Below are 24,428 nucleotides of genomic sequence, written 5' to 3'. Positions count from 1 at the left end.
TTGTCTTCTCATTCTGCTTCTGACAGTTCTAAGGGCACAGGCAAGGACACTGTTAGCAGAGAAGCTGAGTTTATTGGCTTCAGATCCTATGATTTGGATACTTTCTGCCCTTTTTTGAAACAATTCTTTGGTTTTGAAAGCAAATGGGGGCTATAATATCATGAATTGGACACTAAATTTCTATTAATTCATAAAAACTAAAATAGAATCCATTAGGAGTAGTTTGGTATTGGTGTGAAAGGAGATGTAAATTATCTACTATCATGCTTGAAATGCGAAAGCTAATCATGTTTGGCATCAGGCCAGCTACCATTAAAGTAATTATTTTTAATCATCAGCTTTTGGTGACATGAATACTCATATTTGTTGATTTACTGTGGAAAGCACTTTACATTGTAAATAAAAAGCTGAGAAAATATACATTTTGTTTTAGCGATAATAATAATTATTCAGATAAAAAGACATTTGCTTTTATGAAGCCAAAAGAGTCAGTTTCTGTGCCCCTGTCAGTCGATATAATCAGCCTGATCTAATGCCTGTCATTAAATGGGAAGCCCACTGACTGTGGGGGGATTTGGATCCTGTTCCTCTGTGAATGTTACATTTTTTTATTCTTTAAAATTACCAGTAGTGATTAGTAAATTGAACCACTGTTGTTGAACACTTTTTTTTTTTTTTTTTTGGGGGGGGGAAATTTAAGTTGATAAAAATTCAAGCAGAGGTGTCCTATGTGTAACCTATATTTGAAGATAAACCCCATAAAATATTGTAAATTATCTACGTTACTTAAGTGAAAATTCCTAATTTTGGCTTGTTTTCTTTAGTTTTTCTAAAACTCTTGATTGCCTATAGGAGTTCTCTAAGGGGAGATATAAGTGCCCTTGCCTATTTAGGGCCATTGTAAATCACCTGTCTGCAGGAATAAAGCTGTATATGCTGGCATTGCATGTCAAAACATTGCTCTGAAATTTGGAAGTATTTAATAAGAGGACCTGTAATACATTCAGTAAATATCCCATGGATGTGAATGAAAGTTTACCCCAGCGGTCCCTCTCCCCAAAAGATGTATATCTGGTTTGCAGAAAGCATGCCTTGATTTCATGGGCATGGAATCTTCTGGTGTGAAATGTACAGTATTTAGGTAATATGTACCTAATGTATAAAATATATTTAGGTAAAAATAACTTAATTAAGCAATCAGGGAATTCAAATTCGTCATGTGGTGGCTGGGCAGACAGTGAGAATATGAACAAATCAGGGAGGGGAAAGGGTTATTAGTTGGTAAAGCAAAAGCAGCACAAAATGCTCAGTGCGGGGCTGTTTGTGATTTTAAGGAAAGAGGGACTGGCTCTTAATTATAGCAGAATAAAAAGCTTATTACAGGGTGTGAGAGGGCGTGGGACCAGGCTATGCTCGGAGTCTCAGAGGCAACACTATTACGTGCATTTTGACAGAGTATTTTGCACAAGCCCAGTTCTAAGAGGACCAAGTACCTCAAACAGACAAAGGAAAATAGGAAAGCAAACAAAAGCTCATCTCTCAGTTCTCTCTTTAGGTAAGCACATCCAAACAAACACGGGCTGTTTCCAAAGCCATGAGAGCATTGTCACACTAGATGGAAGTGGCCATGTGCTAGGTGGCCAGAAAGACCCATGGGAATGTTGGTTCCCATCTCATTGGCACCAGCATCTCCACCACTCAGCAACTGATTTTGTCAGACTTGTAGTGGTTTCCTTTTCCTCCAGTATTTGACCACATTACATGGTGAGTTTCTGAGTGTAACATGGCTTGGCAGAAGTTTGCTCTATTGCTATGGAAGAGGTTGTGCTCCACTGCTGTTGTTGTCTCCTCCTGTCCCCACCCAAGCTCCATTCTCAAAACTTGGACCTTCTTTGAGCATCTCCTTGCTGCAGAGCATGGTCTGTCCAGCCCACAAGTTAGCCTAGGGCTTGAATTTAGGTCTTTCTAGTCTATAAATTATGGTACAAGTGCTTAAATAAAAAGGCATCAATTTGCCCGTGGACCTTCCTTGTGGAAACATGGTGTGTGAGTGTTTTGGATCATTTCTTAAAAGAAAGAAAACAACCAAACAAAAGAAGGCAAACACTTTGTGGGAGGAAGCTTAAGAAGGTCTAGTAAGTGTTGTTAAATAACTTAGGTCAAAAGATAAAGATCAAAAATTAAAACATTGGTTTAGTTGGTTGTGAAAATAAAAATCAGTTGGATTTTTCTAAAGGCTTAAATGTAAATAGATAATTGGGCCAGTGCTAAATCAAAATGCTCCCTATTCTTGTGTATTTTGATTATTTTTCCTTGACAAAGCCATGTAAGGTGAAGATGTACTCTTTTTTTTGAAAATTATTCAGTCCTACATGGAACAATAATTCAGTTAAATTCATACTTAACTAGTAACTCTTTAGAAAAGGGAAGTCCCCAAGTCAAATAGTTCTTTTAAGATTGTGCCTTATCCTGCAGGGAGTTCCAATATCAGCATAACTGGTTTCTCATCAGAACTGTAAGGGAGAAAAAAGGAGTTATAATTTTTAATGAAACTTTTAGGGAGAAAAGTCCTTTTTTTCAGGGTTTGTAAAACTGACTTCATTCTGAAATGCTTTGTCCATCAATTTCAAATTTTTCCAGCAATTGGGTTTTTAAAGGGGACTCTGAAATATTCCTTTCAGAAAAATTTCAATATAGCTTACTAACTCAGGTTTTGGGATTTGTTTCACATTTTATATAATATAATAATACAACATCATGAAATCTTAAGAAAGAAATTACTTTCAAAAAGGAAAATTCCAGATCATTCACTTCAAAATACTGTACTGTTTTGAGCTGTTCATCCTACTGTATTTCTTTTTTTGTTTCTACAGAAACATTCCAGCAAATATTGCATGTACTTGAAAAGGATTTTGATTGACTGTTTCTGACTATTCTCTCAAAGTTTTCCAGGCACCTCCCATTAATTTTTGAGCCCTTTTTTCAGCTTTCTGCATTCAGTTTTGCTTCCACAGCATTTTTCTCTCTCTGTTTTCTTTCTGACATTTCAGCAAAAAAAAGGTATTCTCATCCCTTCCCATGTCCTGCTCCTGTGTTTTCTCAGATTGTTGAACAAGGCACTACATCAACTGTTTTGTAAAATTTGCACTTGTTCTTCCCACGGCCATTTACATAATTTTTCTTTTTATCAGAAAGAAATCCTTCCGCCCTCCATCCGGCTCCATGTGAAACTCTCGCTCTGCTCTTCGGTGCTTTGCTAAATCCATCCTCTCCTTCTTCTCATCAGCATGCAGCGCCTGTCTCTCCGGCTTTGGAAGTCTGTGCACTCCAGCCGGGAGCCTCGGTGGACGAGCAGATCTGTAGGCAGGAGCGTCGGTGTGGGTTACCTTCGCTGTTAGCTAGATGGTGCTAAAGAATTTTTGCTTGTCATCGCTGAGGAGACCATTTGGAGTGCAATTCTCCTTTCAGCTCCTGGGCTCGGAATTACAAAGCAGCGCTTTTGCTTTGTCCTAAATGCAGTGTAAACTGCTGCTGGTGAATGCAAGGAGTCAAAACCAGGGAAAGACCTGCTCAGGAGCACTTTTGTGGGTTAGGCCTGTTGGTTTCGATGGCTTCAGTGCGCTGTGGATCAGCCCCAGGAGCCTCACCCGTACTTTGACATCAAAGAGGCTTTGCCCTCAGAGGACTCCCTCCCTTTCCTGTACCTGTTTCCTATCCACTAGAGTTAGAGCAAACTGGCAAGTGCTCTGTCTTGAGAGAGGGAGGGTTTCCTCTTGCCTTTCGGAGCTGTTCGCTGCAGCAGTTGGGAAATCTGTAGAGGTGAACAATTCAGAAAACAAACAAAACCAAACACCGCCCCTCCGACTTGCAGTAAGTGCTCTTGGAGCCCAGGTTCCCTTGCTCTTTCAGTGCTGCTGTTTTGGATTAACAGAGCCCTGGCTCTGATAAATACTAACAAAGTGTAACGAATGATCAAAGCTGCATTTACAACCCAATGAACTTGAAATGATTGATCTGGATGACATAATAATGATAACCAGTGAGATGAGGCATGCAGGACTCTACCCCTCCAGGTACTGGGAGAAAAGAGCAGGTATTAAAAATTACTCCACTTCTTAGGTCATCAAGTTGTTCCCATTCTGATATAAGTGGGAGACCCTTGCTTTCCCCCAGAAGAGCCCTGCAGCTGCTTAAGGTTGTTCATGTTCTTTTGATAGTAATTCATTGTTTTGTACAGATTACAAAGTTTGACTGATGACCCAGTAAGTAAGACCGAGTCATTCATGACTGTTCCCTGTGCTGCTGGGGATCTAAGCCTCTTGCCCAGAGTTCAAAGTGTGGTAGAATCTCAAATGTTGTTCTTTGCAAAGCCAGCACAAGGCCATAGTCACAGATGTCAAAGGATATGAATGTGTCTAGGGCATCAATTTTGCCATCTGGAGATTTACTGTTATCCCCCAAAAGACGGGCTAGAGGATTAACGACAAGACAATGTGGCCAAATCATAACTGCGGTTGTGCTTTAGAGTTTGGCTGCCTCTGGTCCCATGATAACCTCTCTGACAGCAGCGTGTCTCTTTATAGCCTTCCAAATCATGCTTCCAGCAGACTTCCTTTTCTCCTACAAAAATGAAATACCTATCTACTGGCCTTGGGTCTGGCAGATGAGAAAGAATTGGACCTCTATTTTTTTTCTTCTTTTCAGTCTTTGACTGCAAAGAGTGTCAGGATGTGTGGGATGCTCACATTCCTCAGCACTCCTTAAAGAAAACTCTCCCTTCTATAAAATCAGCAGTAAATGCTGTTTATTTCCAGCAGGTTGCTTTTTCCAGATAGGAACAAAAGATCTTGTACCCTCAAAGTCATCAGTTTGTTGTTATAGAAGGCAGTCTATTTGTGCATGGAGAAGACATTCTCACAACACTGTGAACATCTTAGCTTTACCAATCTGATCCGGTCACTTGCTCTGGATTTACAGCAGGAAAGGATCACACGTTAGGGACAAGTCCTCTGCTACTACTACCCCATTACTAGCCACCAACTACTTCTTCCTTTCCTTTTTTCTCAAAGAGAAAAAAAAGAATATGTCAGAATACATTTATTCACACATGGACCAAGGAGCGTTAGTATTTTAAAAATACTGGGCTGAGTCCTTATCAGGATATAAGTAAAGAATAGCACCTTCTAAGTCAAGAGAACTTTTCTCATTTTCCATTTGAGACTTTTTCAGTGCGATACTGAAAAGATATTCACAATATCTACATTTACAGGGGAATTTCTCAAAGTTTCCAATAAGGCTGACAAGGAGACAGTCAGTTGCTCTGGAAGACAATTATAGAATTCAAATACGAATCTGTATTGTTCAGCGGAAGAGGCTATCTTTTATTCTCCCACTCCACCACCATCTCTTTCCCCCCTTATGCCTCCCTGGACCATAAGGACTGTGCCAGGTTAAGCACCTGAAGCAAGGTGCTTAAAATTTGGCCAGCTGAGTAGCATCTCGTGTCACCACTTTCAGCACTGACTCCAGCTGTTCCTTCAAGAGCTCCTCAAAACAGCTCTGTCTGTTTGTCCAACCTAAAATTCCCCTCCCCCACCATTAGTAATGACAAGTAGGACTGACAAGTATGTGGACAGGCATGAGCACTTTTCTAAAGATTTTTAAGCTACCCCAAATTCTTTTTTACCCAAATAATGTTACCGTATACGACAGTTGATCTCAGTTCTCTCAGCAGTGAGTTCAATTAGCTTTAATACTTTCAACATTTAAATAGTTAACAGTAAGCAAAGTCCTTTAGAAGCGTAGGGGGACCGCTACATGTGCGTCTGCTGAAGTTGTCAGGCAACGATGGAAAAAAAGAAAAAAAAAAAAAGAAATTAAAAAAAATAAAAAAAAAATCTCTAATTGCTTCCAGACAATGCCTTTTGGATAGGGCTGTGAGAGAGCAAGGGGAGCTCACACTCTGACAGAGGGACTTCTCCCAGCCAGAGAGGAGCCTGCTGCAACCCTGACATCTTTCCAGTCCTGCCTGGTGACCTCCTCACTGCTGGTGAAAAAACTTTGCTCAAAAGACAGCCGGGTTCTCCAGCTCACCACGACACTGCTGGTGAACAGGAAACTTTTGGAAAGCCAAACGCTGAGGGCAGTGTGCCAGCAGACCTAGGTCTACTGCTGGCCTTCTTCACAGTCGTGGACTCATCCTGTCACTTCTCTGACTCTCCATTTTCCCTGCCAGTAAAATCTGAGATAAATCTGAGCTGTTGAGGGCCAGAGTTCGGTAGCTAATTTGTTCAGGTCCTACAGTAGCAAGCGCCATCGTCTCATTGATACGCAGACAAATCCCTGCAATTTTCAATGTGTTCTTAGCAAGAAGTATAACCCTAACACAAATCTTCCTGCTTTGCTATCTTTCACGTTATTTTCTGCAGTTTGTTCATCTAGGTGTTGGCAGAAAATTGGATTCACATATATTTTGCTCCAATTGGAAAACAAAAGCAGAAGGGGCTGGGAGAGACGGCAGCAGAGAGCACTGAGGAAACTTCACTGGCTGCAAACAGCATTAACAGTCAGTGCCAGAACCGAGGGAGGAGTAATAAGGTCATATATTCTGTGATGACAAGTGGGAGAGCTTCTACTTGAACTACCAGGACTGAGCTCAAGCAAGTCCTGCCACCAATCCAGCCCCGGCTATGACAGACCAGCCTCAAAGGTGACTTTTCAGGAAAGCCTAATTTCTGAAGAAGCGCAGGGAAAAAAAATGAGGTGGAAATACCAAAAATTTAGCTCTTAATAGATTCTGTGGAAGTGACTATCTGCTCTCCAAAGTCTCCGCAAGTTTCAGCTGTGTGGCAGACTGCAGCCTTGCCATTTACTCTGCTTTGGCCCAGCCTTGGACAATTCTTTATCAGATTTTTTTTTTTTTGATATTTAAGTGCTAGGCATTAGAAATGCAGCTTAAAATGAAAATAAAAGCTTAGACTTAGTTTATGGTTGCATGAGGTGGTAGTATTGAGGTTGTTTCTCTCTGGGAAAATCTGTATTGGCCCTTGTCAGTCCAAAATGAAGATATGCATCTTATTACACATCCCAGTGATTGACTGTGTCCACTGGATACTGTTCTGTGCTGATCTCTTTTTCTATCCTAGATTTTTTTAAAAGTCTCACTGTGGAGTTGGAACTACTTAAATATTTTATTACAGAAAATGTAGGCTCAGCATGTAAATTTAGCAGTCAAACTATATTTATATCTATGCACATATACATGTTTTTACAGACCCAGGGTTTTTATTTTATTTAAACTATTATCATAGTAAATGATTGTATTGTAGTGGAATTGTTAACAGTGTATATCATCATTTTACATCAAGACTTACACCAGTCTCCAGTAAAGCAGCATTGTGGTTTCTTGCAGTTGGAAACATCAGAGAGTGTAATAAAAAGAGTCCATAGAAATGGATGACCCTACCAGGAAAAAGATCCACAGGAACATCTTGAGTGAATTCATTGCTACATGTTGACATCCAGTGGAGAAATGGTCTCAGGAAAGCCTCCTTTCATCATCTATACAGCAATCTTAGGCATAGGTCCCTGAAAGTGATGTTGCTTAGGTTAGCCTGAAGTTTTGTCTTTCAGATGGATTAAAAAATTTAGGTCACTGTCAACAGTCACTGCAGGGAAGACAGTGGAAATTCGAGATATTGGTAAAGCTCCACACTTCATCTGGAGCCTTCCCCACTCATGGCTGAACTGGTGTAATTGAGTTTATGAGGAACCATCATCTGTTTCAGTCTAAAGTCAGCTGGGTTAATTTAAGGCAGGGCTGACTAGCTGGCAGGGGAGAGCACTTTAAACCTACCCCAGCCATTACTGCTGCAGCCTGGCCTACTGCCAGCACGGAGTCTACAAGGAGTTGGAGTATATTTAGCTTCAGCTTATTCTCTGCCCCCCTCAACTTACATGCTGACCCATGCCAGCTGTGACTCAAGTCTTCCTGGCCCCTTTTACTGACATCCTCCAACCTGTCTGTTTGTTTAGATTCACACTCTTTGATAATGTGGGACTTGTCTTCCTTTGACCGTGAAAATTTGACTGGGCAGCAGGCTTGCTCGCAGACCTTGGGCAAGTCATTTCATTCCTCATCCTTGGATACAGCCCTGCTGTTATTACCAAAAAAATTTAGACCTCACTATATTCAGAGAAAAGTTCACCAGATTATAGTTTCCTCCACCAAACACATACTCTTTTAATTTTGGAAGCTTCTTTCTCATCCTTTCCAACTTTGACTTCAATTTTTCGTGGAAAAAAAAATTTCAGGCAGCTTTATAGGATTTCCAGTTACAAATGATACAAGTTTTAGCACATCTCATAGGAAGGGAGTATGATGTACTTTATGATCTGATAAAAGTAAACCTGAGGGAGCTATTCCTAAAAGTGTCACTCAGGGTCAAGGATGAGATCACATCTGAGAAGGCAGCAATAGTATCAAATACCTTTTGTAAAACAGTGACATAAAGGGCTTTAGAAAGCTGGCCTGAGCTGAGGGGTCTGGATTGGCTCCTAGTGATGTCAACCATGTGCCTAGAATGCCCAGTCAGTGTCTCATTCTTCTTCCTTTTTAGGAATAATTGCCTCTTAATAGCAGCTACAAATGAATTTAGGTTGCTTGGGATGTGCTGTGAGCTATTGTGTGTAGTGACAATAAGCGGAACTGAGGAGTAAAGAGTTTTTGTCAGGTAGATTTTGCACCTTGGACACCCTTCTTACCCCATCGTAGCAGCACGTGCACCTTTTGGGTTGAAGTCCTACATCTGCCTTTCCTGGGGCTACCAGAAGGTTTGTTTTGCTGTGTGTTCTCATATATTGCTGGTTAATGAGGACATAGCATTTTGGCAGCAGGACAAGTGGCTCCCTTGTTCTTAGATCACAACTAATTCTTTCTGGGTAACTCCAGGTGCCTTATGCAGCAGCCTGTTCTCCAGAATCTGCCAGTTCTGTGTCTCCTCTCAAACATGGGTTCATGGAAAAAGGCCATGGCTCACCCTGATGACACCCAGTACAACCAGTTGAGAGAGTAGATTTTGTTTGTGAAGCTCATACTTGCAACTTTAGCCCAGTTGGGAGGTTGGAGAGGAGACCTCATGCTGTGTTTCCTTTTGGTTCAGACACAGAAGTAGGGCTTGGAGAATCTTGACTTCTGCCTAAACTTGCTGCTGATGTTCTGTGCAATTTTAGGACAGGCACATTCACTCTGTGCCTCAGTATGTGATATACGTGATGTAAATATAACCTGAAGTGCTTAATCAGGCACTGATTGTTAGATCAGGCAAAGCATTGTGCTAAGATGACCATAATCTTTCTATTACCACATGTAGGGTTTTCATAGTATGATATCATGCTGTTGTTCCATGAGCATATCTTCAGGTCCCTGTCTATAAAGGGAAGAAGAACCTAATTCCTTGCTTTCGTAGAATCACAGAACGGCCTGAGCTGGAAGGGACCTTAAAGATCATCTAATTCCAACCCTACTGCTATGAGCAGGGACACCTTTTCCTATACCAGGGTTCTCAGAGCTCCATCCAACCTGACCTTGAATACTTTCAGGAATGGGACATCCACAACTTCCCTGGGCAACTTTCTTAGAAGCCCATCGAAGGCAATGGGAAATTGTGTTAATGGCAGGTGAGAAACCCATTTCACTCCAGGACATGTGAGGTAATTAGGCCTTGCAGTGATGCTGAATACCAAATGAGCTTAATTTGAAGAACTCCACTAAGGCTATTGCTAGACAAGTGTAACTGCAGTATTGTTCCTGACCCCTGCATAATCAGGAACATGAAAGCGCTGAGGTTTCTGTAGATATGTCCTGAACACTCATAAATAAAATGAGTAAACTCCCTGTTGCCTTGTGCAGGGATGTATCATGGCTGGTGTCATGTAGGAAAAGTCAGTTCTTTTACTAAAAACTCTTGTGAAACCAGCTGCTTGGGATTTAGTTCACTACCTGAGAAAACACTGAAATTATTGAGACAAATTCAGAAAGAGAGAGAGAGTTAAAAGGTTTGTAGAAGAGCTAAGGGGTGTTTAACAGCATATGCAAAAAGTAGTCTAGAGACCAGGAGCTGTGTACGTTCACCGTTTAATCTGCACGTAACATCATCTGACCCTGGTACAAATGTATTAAAGAAACTGTCATAGCAACTGAAAACAGAGGAAGAGCATTTCTTAGAGTGGAGAGAAGGATATCATTATTTAAGGAAAATGGTGTGTGTGTGTGAAACCAAAAGGTTGATTATAAACTTTAATTTTACTTTCAAATGTATTACCAATATGTCTGTGGTCCTGCTCCCCACGTGGTATTTTTGCAGGTAACACATGTGTTCTACATATGAAATTAGAGTAATTTACACCATCTTGGACTCTAATGCAGCAATGTTAATTTAACAGAGCTACTCAGAGCTCTGCCCACCTGAACTTGGGCGCAGAGTGTTTAACTTGTGCCCAGGTGACCATTCCACCTGGCAGGGCTCTCAGATGAGAACAGAAATACCCCACCCACTGGTGCCCCACCAATCTGAGTAGCCTCGGAGTTAATGCTGTTCACCTGACAGGGTTGGGAAAGGGAGCACAACAAAGAACTATTCCAGAGGACTTGCTGAGAGGTGTGTTGTTCCTGATTGTCCTACTCTTTTTCCTCTGCTTGGGTTGGAAATTGTGCCTGACTGGTTGCTGCCTCCTGTTGCTGGTAATGCCTCTTGCTGACCCTGGGTTCAGATTTGTTTGCTAAGCTGGGATCTGTAAAACTGCAGTCTAACAATTCCAGCACTTGTTCTAATTTAGTGAGGGGTGAGAATTAACAGATGGTGTCATTATCAAAAGCTGCTCAAGTGTTGAAACAACATAAATTCCACAAATACAGAAAAACAAATACAAACTGCAGTAATTTTTCCAATATCTGTTGAATTATAATCATGCTTTGCATTTATATAGTGCTTTTTAATCCACAGCTTTTGAAGTGCTTCCAGATTATAACTGAAACTCAGCCTGGATCTGTGAGAGAGGAGAGCTGCTGAAGTTGCTCTGCTGAAGTTGAAGGTGTGGTGCTGAGTGTTAAAGACTCACATTGGAGATCTGGACAGGGACTCTGGCTTCTTCTCCTGGCTCTGCTACTGCTCCAGCTGAATGGTCTTGGGTAAGTGATTTCATTTCTCCGTACTTGAATGTCTCTGTTTCCAAACATAGAATGGTAATGTTTTGCCTCCTTTGGGAAATGTTTTGTTTCCAGCAGATGAAAAGTGCTGTGTTATAAAGTGTGGGTGTTGTTGTTATCATTGTCACTGCAACAATTAAAGAGCAGATGCTGAGGGTGCTCAATATGAAAAACTTGGTTTAGGTTTTCGGGGGGGGGCTGAAGTCCCTCTAAAAGCTTGATTTTTAAGTGTCCCAGGATGAACACCAAATCAAAAGTATTTTTGTTTTGTTTTGTTTTTTTCTCTCCTTGATAATAATTAAAACTTCTTAGGACCTTTACATTCCAGCTTTCTGCATATTCCATCTTTATAGTATACTAGTGTGTTGCTTTTCTCTTGCCTCTGGTCCTGTAGGTGTTAATAAGGGGTCCTGCAATTAAATTTAGCAAGTAATTGTACTGAGGAAACAGATTTGAAGATTGGAACTCACTGTCTACTTTGGGACTTTTTTATGAGGACATGATTTAGCATTAAAAAAAAAAATAGGGGAGATAATCGCTGTTGGTAAATTGGGTGTTAAGATTGCATAACAATAGTAATGAATCTTATGAAAAGAGATCAGCCTGTGATCATTGCATTTTAGAGTTGTGTGTTTCAAAAGGTAATATTTATGCTGTTGATAATATTTATATTTTGATTGGCCCGAAGAGTCCAGTGGTCCCTTGTGATTAAGTGTTTTGAGGTTCTGAATTTTCGTAATAAATAGGAGTGGGGAGGAAGGAGATAAAGAAGGAAAAAAAGAGAGTGGGGGAAAAAAAGCCCCCAAACAACATTTTGGAAGGGGAAGGTCTCAGATTAATCATGGTGAATTTTATCCCAAAAAACCCAAAGTTGAAGTGTTTAATTTACTTTAAAGTCTGTATTTGTATGAGTACAGTCCTGGAAGGCACCCTTTGCATAATCTGCTAGATTTGCATTGGGGATTTGTTCTCTGTTTCTTTGGGCAAATATCATGATACAGCTGGTACCAGTGCATTTTGAAATCTTTCCTTTTTAAAAGAAGTCACCAGTGTTCTAGTGTCTTCCTAGGAGCAAACCCTGGCCTTTGGCACCCCCTGAACACCACCTGGCCCTTGGCAAGGAGGGAGCCAATCCACCCAGGCTAGAACTGTGCCAGGAAGTCCCCCAATGCCAACAAAAAAAGGGCAGTGCTGAGGCCTACCATGAACCTAACCACTGGCTTCACTCACAGGCTGTAGCTGGTGGTCATGTCCTATAACCCATCTGAAATCCCTCTGAAAGGCTGGAGTCTGTCCTAATTTCTAGTTGTGTCCAGGATGGATGTATTGTGAGAGTACATTCTTTTTAAAGATGCATCATTCCGCACAGATGTCTTATGAACTTTTTTGTTCAAGTTGTGTTGTGTGCTGAAAGATGTCTTTTCCTGCCAGAAGGTCCCACTGGTGGCCTGATGATGGGGTAGCAGTGGCAAGGAGGTGGCATGAGCCAAGGGTGTTGCATTGCCCTGTTGGGTCTTACGTGGGCAAACCTGGTAGGGACTTAGTCCCGAGACTCAAAATTCTGTTGCCTCCCTTTATACACCAGAACGCTGTAAATGGTGCTTATTTATTTATTCCTTTGGTCTTGGTCAAGATGAAAAGAGGAAAAACAAAAAAAAAAAAAAAAAAAAAAAAAAAAAAAAAAAAAAAAAAAAAAAAAAAAAAAAAAAAAAAAAAAAAAAAAAAAAAAAAGGAGTTCTTGAGAATTTCCTAGCTTGGAGAGCATTAGAGGCTTTGTAAATGTGGGCTTCAGCTGTGCTTGGTGGAAGTCACTACAAACTGGCGCACCAGCCTGGAAGCCAACACAACACAACCACAAGTTTGGCAACAAATTACTGCTGCCAGATGCCTTTGCTGTTCCCTTAGCTTTCTATGGATTCGAGGCGCTTTGGTTTTCTTTTTTTTTTTTTTTTTTTTTTTTTTTTTTTTTTTTTTTTTTTTTTTTTTTTTTTTTTTTTTTTTTTTTTTTTTTTTTTTTTTTTTTTTTTTTTTTCTTTTTTTTTTCTTTTCCTTTTTTTTTGTTTTGTTTTTGGAAATACTCTCAAAGTAGAACGCAGAGTTTTGGGTTGTCTAGCCAAAGTTTGCCTGTCCTTTTGCATCTCTGCCAAACTTCCTGTTTTCAGCAAAACCAATTTATTATCTTGCTGTTTCTTCAGACCTGAAAGGATTTGCAAGCACAAATAAACTTCTGGTGGTTTTTTGTTTTGTTTTCTTTTTCATGGCCTTTCAAAGAACAAATTCACTTGCTTCCTCTCAATTATGTGGTCTGTGCTGGCAAAGAAAAGTATTTAACCTTTGGGCCACTAGCAAGGTTCAGAAAATGTTTTAATTGTGCAAAACTTCTGCACTCTGAACTTTTAAAGGGCGGAATTATTTTTTAGTATGCTAGAAATCTGTTTTCATGTGGTTGGGCAATACCATCACTTGGTCATGTGCATGTTAAGGGAGTTTAGAGTGAGTTAAAATTGAAAATATTTAATCTTAAAAATTTCCTAAGCCTTTCCTAAAGGCTTGTTATCGACAATCCATGACTATGTTGTCACGAAATGGAAAAATCTATGACAGGTAGGCAGTAAGCCTCCTTTTTACTTACTGAATCAGATCTCTAAGTAAGAAATTAGGCAGCAAAGTTATCCCTTGTCCCCATGAAGGGAAAGCAAGATTCTGCAAACCCAAGCTCTGTTGCAAAGGAATTGTAGAAGTATCTCCCCTCTAAAAATGAAATATATGTAAGTTATCCAAACAGAAAAAAAGAAAAAAAAAAATCTGTGTCTCTCATCCCCCAAAGCCACTGTAGCATAAGGGAGCTTAACAAAAGCATGTTTGTAAAATTGACTTTGGCAGGAGGAGGTTTGCAGGGTAGGAGATGGTATCTTGGCATTAGACAGCTCTATCTCTGTGTGCCTTAAAAAATTATTACCCATTACCCATTACCTGTGACTGTTGGGAAGATGCTGAAGTCTATTTTTTTTGTGTTGTACTTCAAAGGATTTGTAAATTCTTTGAAGGTGACTTAACAGCCATTAAATGATACTGAAGGTTGGGGGGGGGGGGGTGTGGAATCGAAAGCTTTCCAAAAAGAAGTTTAAAGGATGTGTTTAATATTAGTGTTGGAAATGTGCTATAAATCCTCAAAGTTTATGTGTGTTGCCATCTCTGAGATGGCATTTATCATAGCAAAGGGAGAAGGAACAATTTACAGAGGGAAGGATCTTTATGTTCCTCCCTGTGTCATTGAAAAAAAAAAAAAAAATTGAGCAGAAGCCCCCAGCTACACAAAAATCTTTTAACAGTTGTAATGTCCAGGCTGTATGACAGCAGGACATTGCTGCTATTTTCCTTAAGGAATGCAATACTATTAGCAATTTTTCAGCAGTTTACTGTCTTTCATAAAGTCATGATAAAATAGCAATCCTAATAATAGGAAGAAGTGAGAAAAGTAATTCAATATGTAGAAACCACCCCCCCCCCCCAAAGTTTGAATAGTGAAAGTAAAAATGCTAGTACTTTGAATGGGATTCTTCTATTGATATTTGCTATTCTGGTTCTATTAATTAATTCATATAGGAAGTTCTAAAAAGTGCCAGGAAGAGAAATGCACCTGTGGCTTATTAGCTGGAAATATGTTTCTCTAGAGTCAGTTTTAGATTCCTGCTCCTTTAAAAACACAAGCCAGGAGTTTTGTCAAGAACCTTGTGTTCACCCCTTCAGAAGTGAAAGCATTTAAAGGCATATGGGAAATAATTTTTGATACCAATAGCTTCAAAGAGGTTAACTGCGTTTAGTGTCCTTGGCTTTCAGCCTAATTTGTTAAATTAAGCTGCCTCTGAAATTTATAGCAAAATTATTGTTCTCTGGGGAAATAATTACTATTCCTCTTACTGGGTTGTGTGTGTGTGTGTGCTTATGTTTGTCAGCAGAGGAATTCAAATTGATGAGTTTAAAGGAAGTCTTTAGCTCAGTAGCACCGAGTCAGTATCCTAACAAGGAGGAGATGCTGATCTATTGATTCTTGACTAACAGGGTGGTGCCCTATTGATGGGAAATTCTACTTTTGATACAGTTTTCCTACAAGTAAAACTAGACTGACCTGTAAGGGTTTGTCAGCTAAAGAGTGTTGGTGAATCTGGGCTTCCTGTTTGTTTTCCTCCTACCACAAGGTAATGATGGAATTTTGGCTTTCATGGCTATTGGCTGGTGGTCATCGAGCAAGGAAGAGGTGTTTAGCACCTATCAGTACTGAACCTGTAGTAAACACCTTGATTTTAGGTGTCCTAAACTAAACCATTTCTCAAGAGAAGGGATTTAATTAATGGGTGTACCTCACAGGGACTTTGGCAGAGGAAAATAAGGAGTAGGGAAGTTCTGGCAGATTAACTACCTGCCTGGCCTGATGCTGCATTGGCCATTCAGGTGAAGGATTTTGGTGGGATGCTGGAATAGATGTGCATCCCATCCCTGCCTGAATCTCATCTAAACCAGCCCCTGTCTTAATACAGAGGTTTGGGACTGGAACAAATCTTCCAGCGTTACAGGAACATGAATGGTTTTTTTCGGACTCATGGAGACAGGCACTTACTGGAGAATGTGGGATATTGCCCAGAACCTCCAAAATTGGAACTAAGTGTTTCAGTGGATTCCACATCTCTTATGTGTTGTTTTTAATGGACATAATCCTGGCCAAATACAATACCAGCATGCAGAGTTTTCTGTAATATACTGTAAAAGGAACAGTAGTGTTCCTTTACATGTACACTACTTTTAAAGTAGTGTTCCACAGTGTTCCATCATTTGAACTACTCGGTAATGCCACGTTTCCCTCCTCCTGAACCATGCAACACATCATGGTTTTGGCTCAGGAAACTTTGCCTGGAGTAGTTTGAAGTCTCAGTCCAAAAGTAGGAAGCCAAACTGGGGGCTTTTTCAGGTCTCCTCTAGGTAAATTTATCAGTGCAACTGAGAGCCCGTTGGATTTTAATGATTGTCTGCTGCAATAATACATCTTGTACTGCATGGAGGAAGGGGAAAGGAAAGGGTGGCATCAGCTCATCAGCTCCTGGGTTCCCTGTCAGCTGCAAGAAGCAGAAGAATAAAGTTTTGTCAAATCCACCCGTGGCTACAACTGACAGAAGCTGGAGCTTCCAGCGCTTATAATAAATAGATGAGAAGCACAGACTGTGCCGTGTTGCCTTTTGGGACACAGCACAGCCTTTTGACAGGTGCTACCTGGCTACTGTTCCCCTGGAGAAACTGAAGACCAGGATGGTATCTCCAATAGCTTGGAGGCTGGCTTGACTTTTGGCTCAAAACAGTATTAGACACGTAAATGACTCTTTATGTTTGGCTCTTTCTTTTTTTTTTTTTTAGGGCTTAACCAGTGTTCCTAGTGAATCTGAGGAACTGCCTATAAAAGTTTCTACATCTGTTTCCTTCCTTAGGCTTGTCAGTTGTTGCTTATATCCCAGTCATGGCAGAGGGAAAATACTGCAGTTCTTTATTCAGTGTGTCTGGAGCCTATCCTGAATTTTTAAAGTGCCTCACAAATTCTTGAAACAAGCTATTAACAAATACTATGTGCACTTCTTTTGTATTTTGGTTCATCTAGTTTTTCCTGGAACTGATTTTCAATTAAAAGTCTTTTTTCCTACAAAAAGTCAAACACCTTGGCACATCAGCAGAAACCTGCAGCTCCCTGAAAGTGTTCCATCCCAAGGTTGCTGGAAGTTACCTTGCAGTGGTCTGTGGATCTAGCTGTGGGAGAAGATGAAGTACACTGTGGGTGATCTAAGATTTGGGAAAGTAGGGCTAGAAGAGCATTTCACAACCAAGGGACCTTTAGGAGATCCTGGGTTTTTGCGTCTTTGCCAAGTTTAATCATTCGGGTAATGGGCTTTTCACTCCAGCTATCGACTTTGGACTGCAAAATTTCAGCTGAAGCAATCTCAAAAAATAGGGTTGGTAGGGAGGAGGCTGGAACAACAGTATATTGCAATAGTAGATGGAAAAAAAAAAAAAGAAAAAAGGCATCCCCCCAATTCTGGTGATCTGTTCTATAAAACTGCATGGCACACCCATGCTTTGGAGCAGAGGCATGAAAGCTGGCAACCAACTGGCTTTTGTTTCAAGAATATGCCTTTTCCAGTTTTTGTCCAAATCCACACAAATTTGGCAAGGCTGTCAGGCCTTTAACGAACTCGGTTCATGTATATTCATCAGCAAGGGGTTGGATTTCAGCGGTGCATAACAGTCTCTGCCCAAAAGAGAGCCTGCCCTGTGCCCAGAATGGGGGAGCACTGCAGAGTGGAAGGTGGAGATACACATTCCACGTGCTGCCTGTTTCCTCAGGGCTTTTGGAGGATGGCAAACCCTTGTGTTGGGAAACCTACACCTCTGTGATAGTTTATTTTCACCAAAGCAGTCGCGAGGGCTCTCTGATTTGAGCGTAGCTGTGGGAAGTGGCAGGGAAGGCAACCTGAGAGCAGAAGCCTGGTGTTTGTTTGGAAAGGTGAAGGAGTGGGAAGGCGGGAGAGGAGGAGTGGAGAGACAATGAGCCCTGGTGAGGACCTGACAAAGGGCCAAGGAGTTGGACTCGGGCCAGAAGGGTAGGGAATGAGGTCAGGAGATGAGGCTGGAGCATGGAGGGGCAGGACTGGGAATGAAGGGACATTGGTTTGAAGGGGTGAGAGCGAGCTGTGGAGGTGAACAGAGGCAAGAGCTGGGCTGAAGTAGATGAGCCTTCTGTTATTCTCTCACTGTAAAATTAATCTGTGCTCATTCCAGGGTAAATGTGTTAAGTAAAAATAACAAGTGTCAGGATCATGTTCCCTTGCCTGTGTCAGCACGCAGTCTTCAGGAATGGGGATGTAAATTATTTGGCCAGGTTCTCAGCAGGTGAGACCCAGTATAACTTTATCAATAGCTCCATTCTGATTTATATAGATAGCCTGGCCCTATGAGCGTCTTCCCACCTCTGTTATTTCCTAACATGGCTCACGCATTTAAAGGTAATAAAGATGTGGTCTGGTACTCTCAGACCTGCTGGGAGTCTGAGGTTACTTATTAGTAGCCAAGAGCAGAATTTGTCTCTTCCTCTGTAAATTATCTCCATTTTACTGTGTTTTAAAATGCATCACTTGAAAGTCTAAAATATTTGACAGTCTGTAAATGTATTCAAACTACTGCAACATTTAGCAGTGGTCAAATATCTAGCTATACATTATATACTGTCACATATATTTAATGTATGTGCAAAAATGCCACCAGACAGAATAGTTATGTGGAAAATATTATAATAAATGTAAAAATTGTCATAATCTACTGATGAAAATGACCCTAATTTATTTGAACCACTGACATGAGTATATATCTCTACTCTGACTTTTTATTCTGTAATTTTAATAAATAACTTAGTTTTAGTACTTGTTTCCATCTTGTGCAATGTCCTGGGATAAGGTGGAAGCTGGAATGCAGAAGGAATAAAGTGGAAATTAGTAGGTGCCTTTTATTTTCCAAGTACAGCGAAGTAAAGTTTGAATGTGTTTTAATATTCTTGAATATTTAAATGCCCTGGGGCATCTTGTATTTAGGAGGAAAATTTTTTTATTAGTTTCTTTGTGTATTTTCTGAGTTTTTTTCCCTGTTTTGTATAAACTTCAAAGGTAATTTTTTTACTTGGGACTTTCTATGAAATCCTGGAAAATGTTCACAAGGTCAAATGAGCTGGTTTGATGTGGTGTTTGGACGTTCATTCTCTCATTGTTTTTGAAGTAAATAAGGCTATGTTAACATAAAACCGCATAACAAATTGGCTGCATTAGCTAGCTGGTAGACTGAGAGAAAGGATAGATTTTAATTCTTTTTCATTATTGATTTCTGTAGTCCACATTTGACTCCAGATTGGTATGATGTTGTCCAGGGATAAAATCCATAAAATTTCCGAATATTCTCACAACTACTGTGGAGCTCACATAGGTAGGTACTGGGTAATAAAATATGAGATACCAGTGAACCTTTCTGAATGGGAGTGAGACTCACTGTACTAGTACTAAAGTAACAACTTTATTTTCTTCTATCATTTCTCATCCCACAAGATTTAACCGCCTTACTAATGTGCTCTACAATGTTCTGTACCAAATATTAATATCAGCATTATTACAGTGTCAGCATTTCTCTGGTGTTAGCAGATATATTGTTTTCATTATATAAATCTAGTCCCCACACTCCCTGCTTTCCAGTTTAATTAATCCTCTGTCACACCAACGCTGCCGAGAAACCTGTAGCTATTTATAGAATGGCATCATATTTTAATATGCAAAAGATAAATATGACTTGGAATGTTGCAAACTGTGCCACAAGTGGGATTTAGAAGTAAAAAAATTATTTGACTCAATCGTAGAAGCTATAGACTGCCTTTAATGCTTTTTGCTCTGTGAAACATGTTAAGTGTCATCAAGCAGATAGCAGGTTAGCTTTAATTTCGAGTTTTTGACCCTCAGTTCTCTTAGAACTGTGTGTGTTGATGGGCCATGCTCAAACAGAGGAAGATAACTTCGAGTTATCTGTTTGTGCTCTGTGCAGCAAGAGCACAAAACACAGTGATCAGGTGCTAAAACTTCTGTGTAAAGAAATTTTTTTTTGGAAAACGGTTTTCGTTTGGATGGATAAGTCTTCACTGGGAGGTGGCCACCTTTTTGCGAGACCTGCCATTCAGCAGGAAGGGAAGTAACCCTACATCTCCTCAAAGGTGCCCAAAGATTCATGACTCTGGCTGTTTGCATCGACCCTCTGCATATAAATGTCTTAAGAGTGAAAGAGAGGCTTCAAGGGAAGCTCTATCAACCTCAAAATATTGGGCAGAAACAGCTTACATGTTACGAGCTTGGAAACTTGCATTCACGCCAAAACAGTAACATTTTTTGGTGGTACTGCTTGAGGCCGTAAGTCTGCAGGCTGAAGGCACCTGGAACTGGCCAGGGTTTGTACTGGAGGTGTCTTTGCATCCCCAAATCCAAGGTGTCACACTCTCCCAGAGCAAGTTATGTTGGCTCTTCTGCAGCTTGGCATGTTTAGCATTATCTTGAATCATTCTGCTCTCTATAGTTTCTGCCACTTTAGTCCAGAAATTACTTACTTCTCTATATTTCCTGCAAACTTTTTTTTTTTTTCTGAGATTGATGGTATGTTTGCCAACTGCAGTGTCTCTGGCACCAGGTGAATATAAATGATAGAGTTATAGTACCAGTAAGTGGTGTTTTCATAGTCTGGTATTTGATTTCCTTTAGAGTTCTTTGGGGAAGCAGAAATGAGAACTGATGTGGTCACTTGACTACTGTGCCTTTAAGAATTGAGAAATTTGGAGGCTTTGTGCAGATGATAAAGTGTTGAACTCTTTTTTTTTTTTTCTTTTTTTGTCCTGTAGTCTTACTCTACAAAGGCCACAGGGGCTCTTAAAACAAGATGGATTTTTCCTCAGTATACCAGTACATTAAAAAAACCTTTGCAAACATTGGTTTCAAAATAACTGATTGTGTATTTGCATATAAAAAATAATAATAAAAAAATCAATTGCATTCTTAAGAATAAATATACGCCAGTAGTTCTGTTGAAGGAAGTGCTTGTGGCACGCTTTCTCTTCATTTTTCTGTTTAATACCCCAGCTGTTTTACTGGTCCACATTTTTCTTCAAAATACTGAAAGTGAGAAAACGATGTTTCTACATAAAAGGGGTTGAAACTATTTTTGATTTAACTCAAAGGCATTCGGGAGCAAGCAAATGCTGTCAAGTGTCTTCAGCCAGTAGATTTCAATTTCTATTTAATACTTGCATAACTTAAACGTTAGCCAAGAGAATTTTTAAGCATTTTTTTTCCTTTAATTTGGCTTAAAAAAAGTAAAAAATACTCCTCCTGGACTGAGATCTTGTATCTCAAGTTTCAGACCGAAGTAAACTTTTACAGCCGAGTTGTAAAATAGCAGTTTATGGGACAAACTCTGCCAAAACTTTAACTATAACTGTGCCAATGTGCCATTATAATAATCCAACAATAATCATGGTCCATTATATTAAATCACTCGCACAGACAAAGGCTGCTAACCTTTCCAAGTGGGAAAAAATGTTCCTTTCAAATCAGGGATAAATTCCAACTGAGAAGACCAAATGCTCCAGCCTTTAAGTAGTGAATACATTTACTTCTCCCCAGGGCTCAAATAACCCAACATTTGGTAAATGTTTAACAAGGACGAATTCTCCCTCCCATTTGCCCTTTTCTCATATACACTAGATTAACAAATTTAGCTTAACAAGATGATCTGTGTTACCCCCTGGTATCCCTCAATTGGATCCTTCCTCCTGTTATTGGCGTATCATCCCAGTCCATTTGTTTGATAAGAGGACCTGAGGTAATTAGCTGTGTGGCAGAAACAGTGTCTTCCACCAGCCCCACCTCTTACATAGGCAAGTCTCCCATAAACACAAGAAGGTGCTTTTGCTGTTGCTCTTTTTTTTTTTGCACTTTTTTTTTTTTTTTTTTTTTTTTGAAGGGGATCTCCTTTTTGTAGCATTCTACAGAGGAGATTAAGTGAGAGTGGCATGTAACTCTTGACTCCCGTTATGCCTCCCCTGCAGCATGTCAGGAGCTAAATCAGAGCCTCTGCAGGAATTCACAAATCCAGCTTAGAAATCTCATATTTAGTCCTGGGTAAATGAACATTGTTGAGGGCAGAATAACCGCAGGCACTCTGACACATTCAGGGGGTGGTGGTGGGCTGTGCCTGTATCAGCTCCGTGGAGTCACCGATTCCTCTGTTAACCTTTTCTATTTTCAGATGGGTTTTGCCACATTCAGATGCCCTGTTGTTGCTTCATGTTGTATCTGGCAAGCTGGATGGATGGAAAAACTATATGTGTAGGTGTAGGCTCACACTGATGAGCAGGTTTCAGATTTAGAGGAAGTTTTCCCGTGGGTGTTGTTTGTTTGGGTTTTTTTTTTTTGTGGTGTTTTTTTGTGTGGTTTTTTTGTTTGTTTGTTTTTTGGTGGATTTATGTTTGTTTTTTTTTTCTTTGGCTTGTGAAATGATTGGGATTATGCTGTGAAAGGAATTTGGGGCTCTCCTGTTTTTTTCTGGGAATGTATTAGCAATTTCAGAGCTGCCAACTTTGCTCCAAGACATTCATGGAGGTTAATGCCTGCAAGGGCTGGGAGGAGAGCAGAGTTAGGATGAGAAGGACCTGAAGCCCATACTGGTGATCTGAAGTGCACTGAGCAGCTGCATTTAATTCCAGAACTAGAGCCTCTACCTACACTTAACACTCGAACAGGGGTGGTGACAGCTGGCAAAAGTCTCTAATGCTTTTAACGACCGTCGGTGTCGCTGATGAATAAAGCACCTTCCCATGACTGAAGTGGAGGAAGGACATCTGTTTTTGAAACCTGGCTAGAGGATTGTCCTGCACGTGTCTGTGACTGTGTGAGCCATTATTGCCACCACCTTGTTTTGTGGTTTTCCCTCCGATCCAAAAGTGAAATCCCAGCTGGAAGTCAGGCAATGCCTTTGGTGTGCTGGAGGAGACCTAAGGCAGGAGCAGAGTGATGCTGCTCAGTGTGCACTTCAGCATCCCAACATTCCTCTGTGAGCCCCTGAATTTCATCACTTCTCCAGCACTGAGGGCTCCACACCTGATAGTGCTCAGTGACTTAAATATCCTTGTCAAAAGAGCCCTCGGATGTGCTCAGGATTGTGGCCATGACAAGGTGGTCTGCTTTACTGTGGGGATGGACCCTGCTGTTTGGGTTGGTGGGTCCCCAGCTGAGCATCAAGCCATTGTCATTCCAGTTGTCTTTTTTCCTGGTTTCTGACCAGCTGACCTTCTGGAAGTGTTTGTTTTGGACTTGCTCTTGTCATTCCTGTCTCTGACACTTCAAATTGGGTGATGGCAATATTGGATTTCAGTCAGCCTGGCCATTGACAGTGAGCATAACTTGCTTCTTGTGTGATAAACATCACCAAGGACTCGATGCTGAGCTGCTCACTGTAGCAGACAGGGATTGTGCCGTCATTTCTGTGGGAGAGGTCTCATATCCCAGGAAAGAACTGCCAAGTTTTTCCTTCAGCTTTGCAGTGAGAGTGATTTGAGATTTACCCTCAGGTAAAGCAACATCTTTACCTATGTCTGTGCCTTATTTCAGCTGTGATTGCCAAGGTTTGGGGAGACTCCTCAGTGGAAAGGAATTTGCCCTTCAGTTCTGCAAATACATTCACTTCTAAGGAGTTTATGCATGAATGGGTGTCAAATGAAGACATGTTCTATTTGTAACCAACTCCTTTAATTGTTGGCAAAGGAAAAATATTCTCACTTGTTTGTATATTTATCAATCAAGCTAAATTAAAAAAGCCTAGGTGCAAGAAGGCACAGGAGAACCCATGTGGAGAGATAGGACTCTTCATTCTCAAGTTATTCCCACAGTCATTCTGCTGTACTGGGGCACGAGAAAGAAAAACCATTGAAGGGCTTCAGTAACACCAAGAAAAATGACTAGATGGGAGAACTACGTAACAGAAGTGTGTCACAAGGTAATCACCCCTCACTGATACACAAATGCTACAGCAAAAACCCATCCTTGTCACAAAGATGCAAGTCTCAGTAGTTTGATCAGAAAGGTAAATACCCAGATAATGGAGCAAGGAGCCAATATTTCCATCCACTCCTTAACCATCTCCTTGTGTATGTCTGTTGAATGCTTCCCGTTTTCCTCTACTGTCTTCCCAGTAAGAGAAAAAGGACTATTTCTAAATGCCTGTGAAAAATAACACGAAAGATATGCATTCATTTAAGGAATTACAGAAATAAAAAGTGATATATTCTCTGTTTGGCACATCATTTTCACTTTGGGGGCTAGTACATAAAAATGAAGTCAGATCTCCAAATTACTCGTTCTAAAGGTTCAGGCATTTCAAAGCACTAAAGAGATTTTTTGTTTGAAATCTGCTTCACCAGTAACCTGTCCACTCAACAGCTTTCCTGTCTGGTTGAGGTGCTCTTTTAATTTAGATTCAAGCAGTGCTTGATTTTGCAAAATGCCCGAAATTGTCTGCACATCCTCAAACTCCAGTAAGATTGGTGAGCAACAGAGGTCCTTGGGACCTTGTAACATGTTTTCCATTTGACTGGTGATATTGTTAGGTG

At 40.5% G+C, this 24,428-nt stretch overlaps 1 protein-coding gene across 1 annotated transcript in view; it reads left to right on the top strand.

The window, feature by feature from the left end:
* Window positions 1-11,124: 11,124 nt before the first annotated feature.
* The window catches only part of MEIS1 (Meis homeobox 1), a 209,474-nt gene continuing 196,170 nt past the window's right edge, over window positions 11,125-24,428 (top strand). Inside the window, exon 1 of the mRNA XM_027878415.1 lies at window positions 11,125-11,188. The gene's annotated coding sequence lies outside the window, so the exon portion shown is untranslated. The remainder of the gene's footprint in view (window positions 11,189-24,428) is intronic.

This window comes from Empidonax traillii, unplaced genomic scaffold (genome assembly GCF_003031625.1).
Source record: "Empidonax traillii isolate 1590-97213 ecotype Southwest subspecies unplaced genomic scaffold, ASM303162v1 scaffold41:size1892772, whole genome shotgun sequence".
NCBI classification, from domain to species: Eukaryota; Metazoa; Chordata; class Aves; order Passeriformes; family Tyrannidae; genus Empidonax; species Empidonax traillii.
The sequence above is the reverse complement of the archived record's forward strand: the minus strand, read 5'-3'. Positions and strand labels throughout refer to the sequence as shown.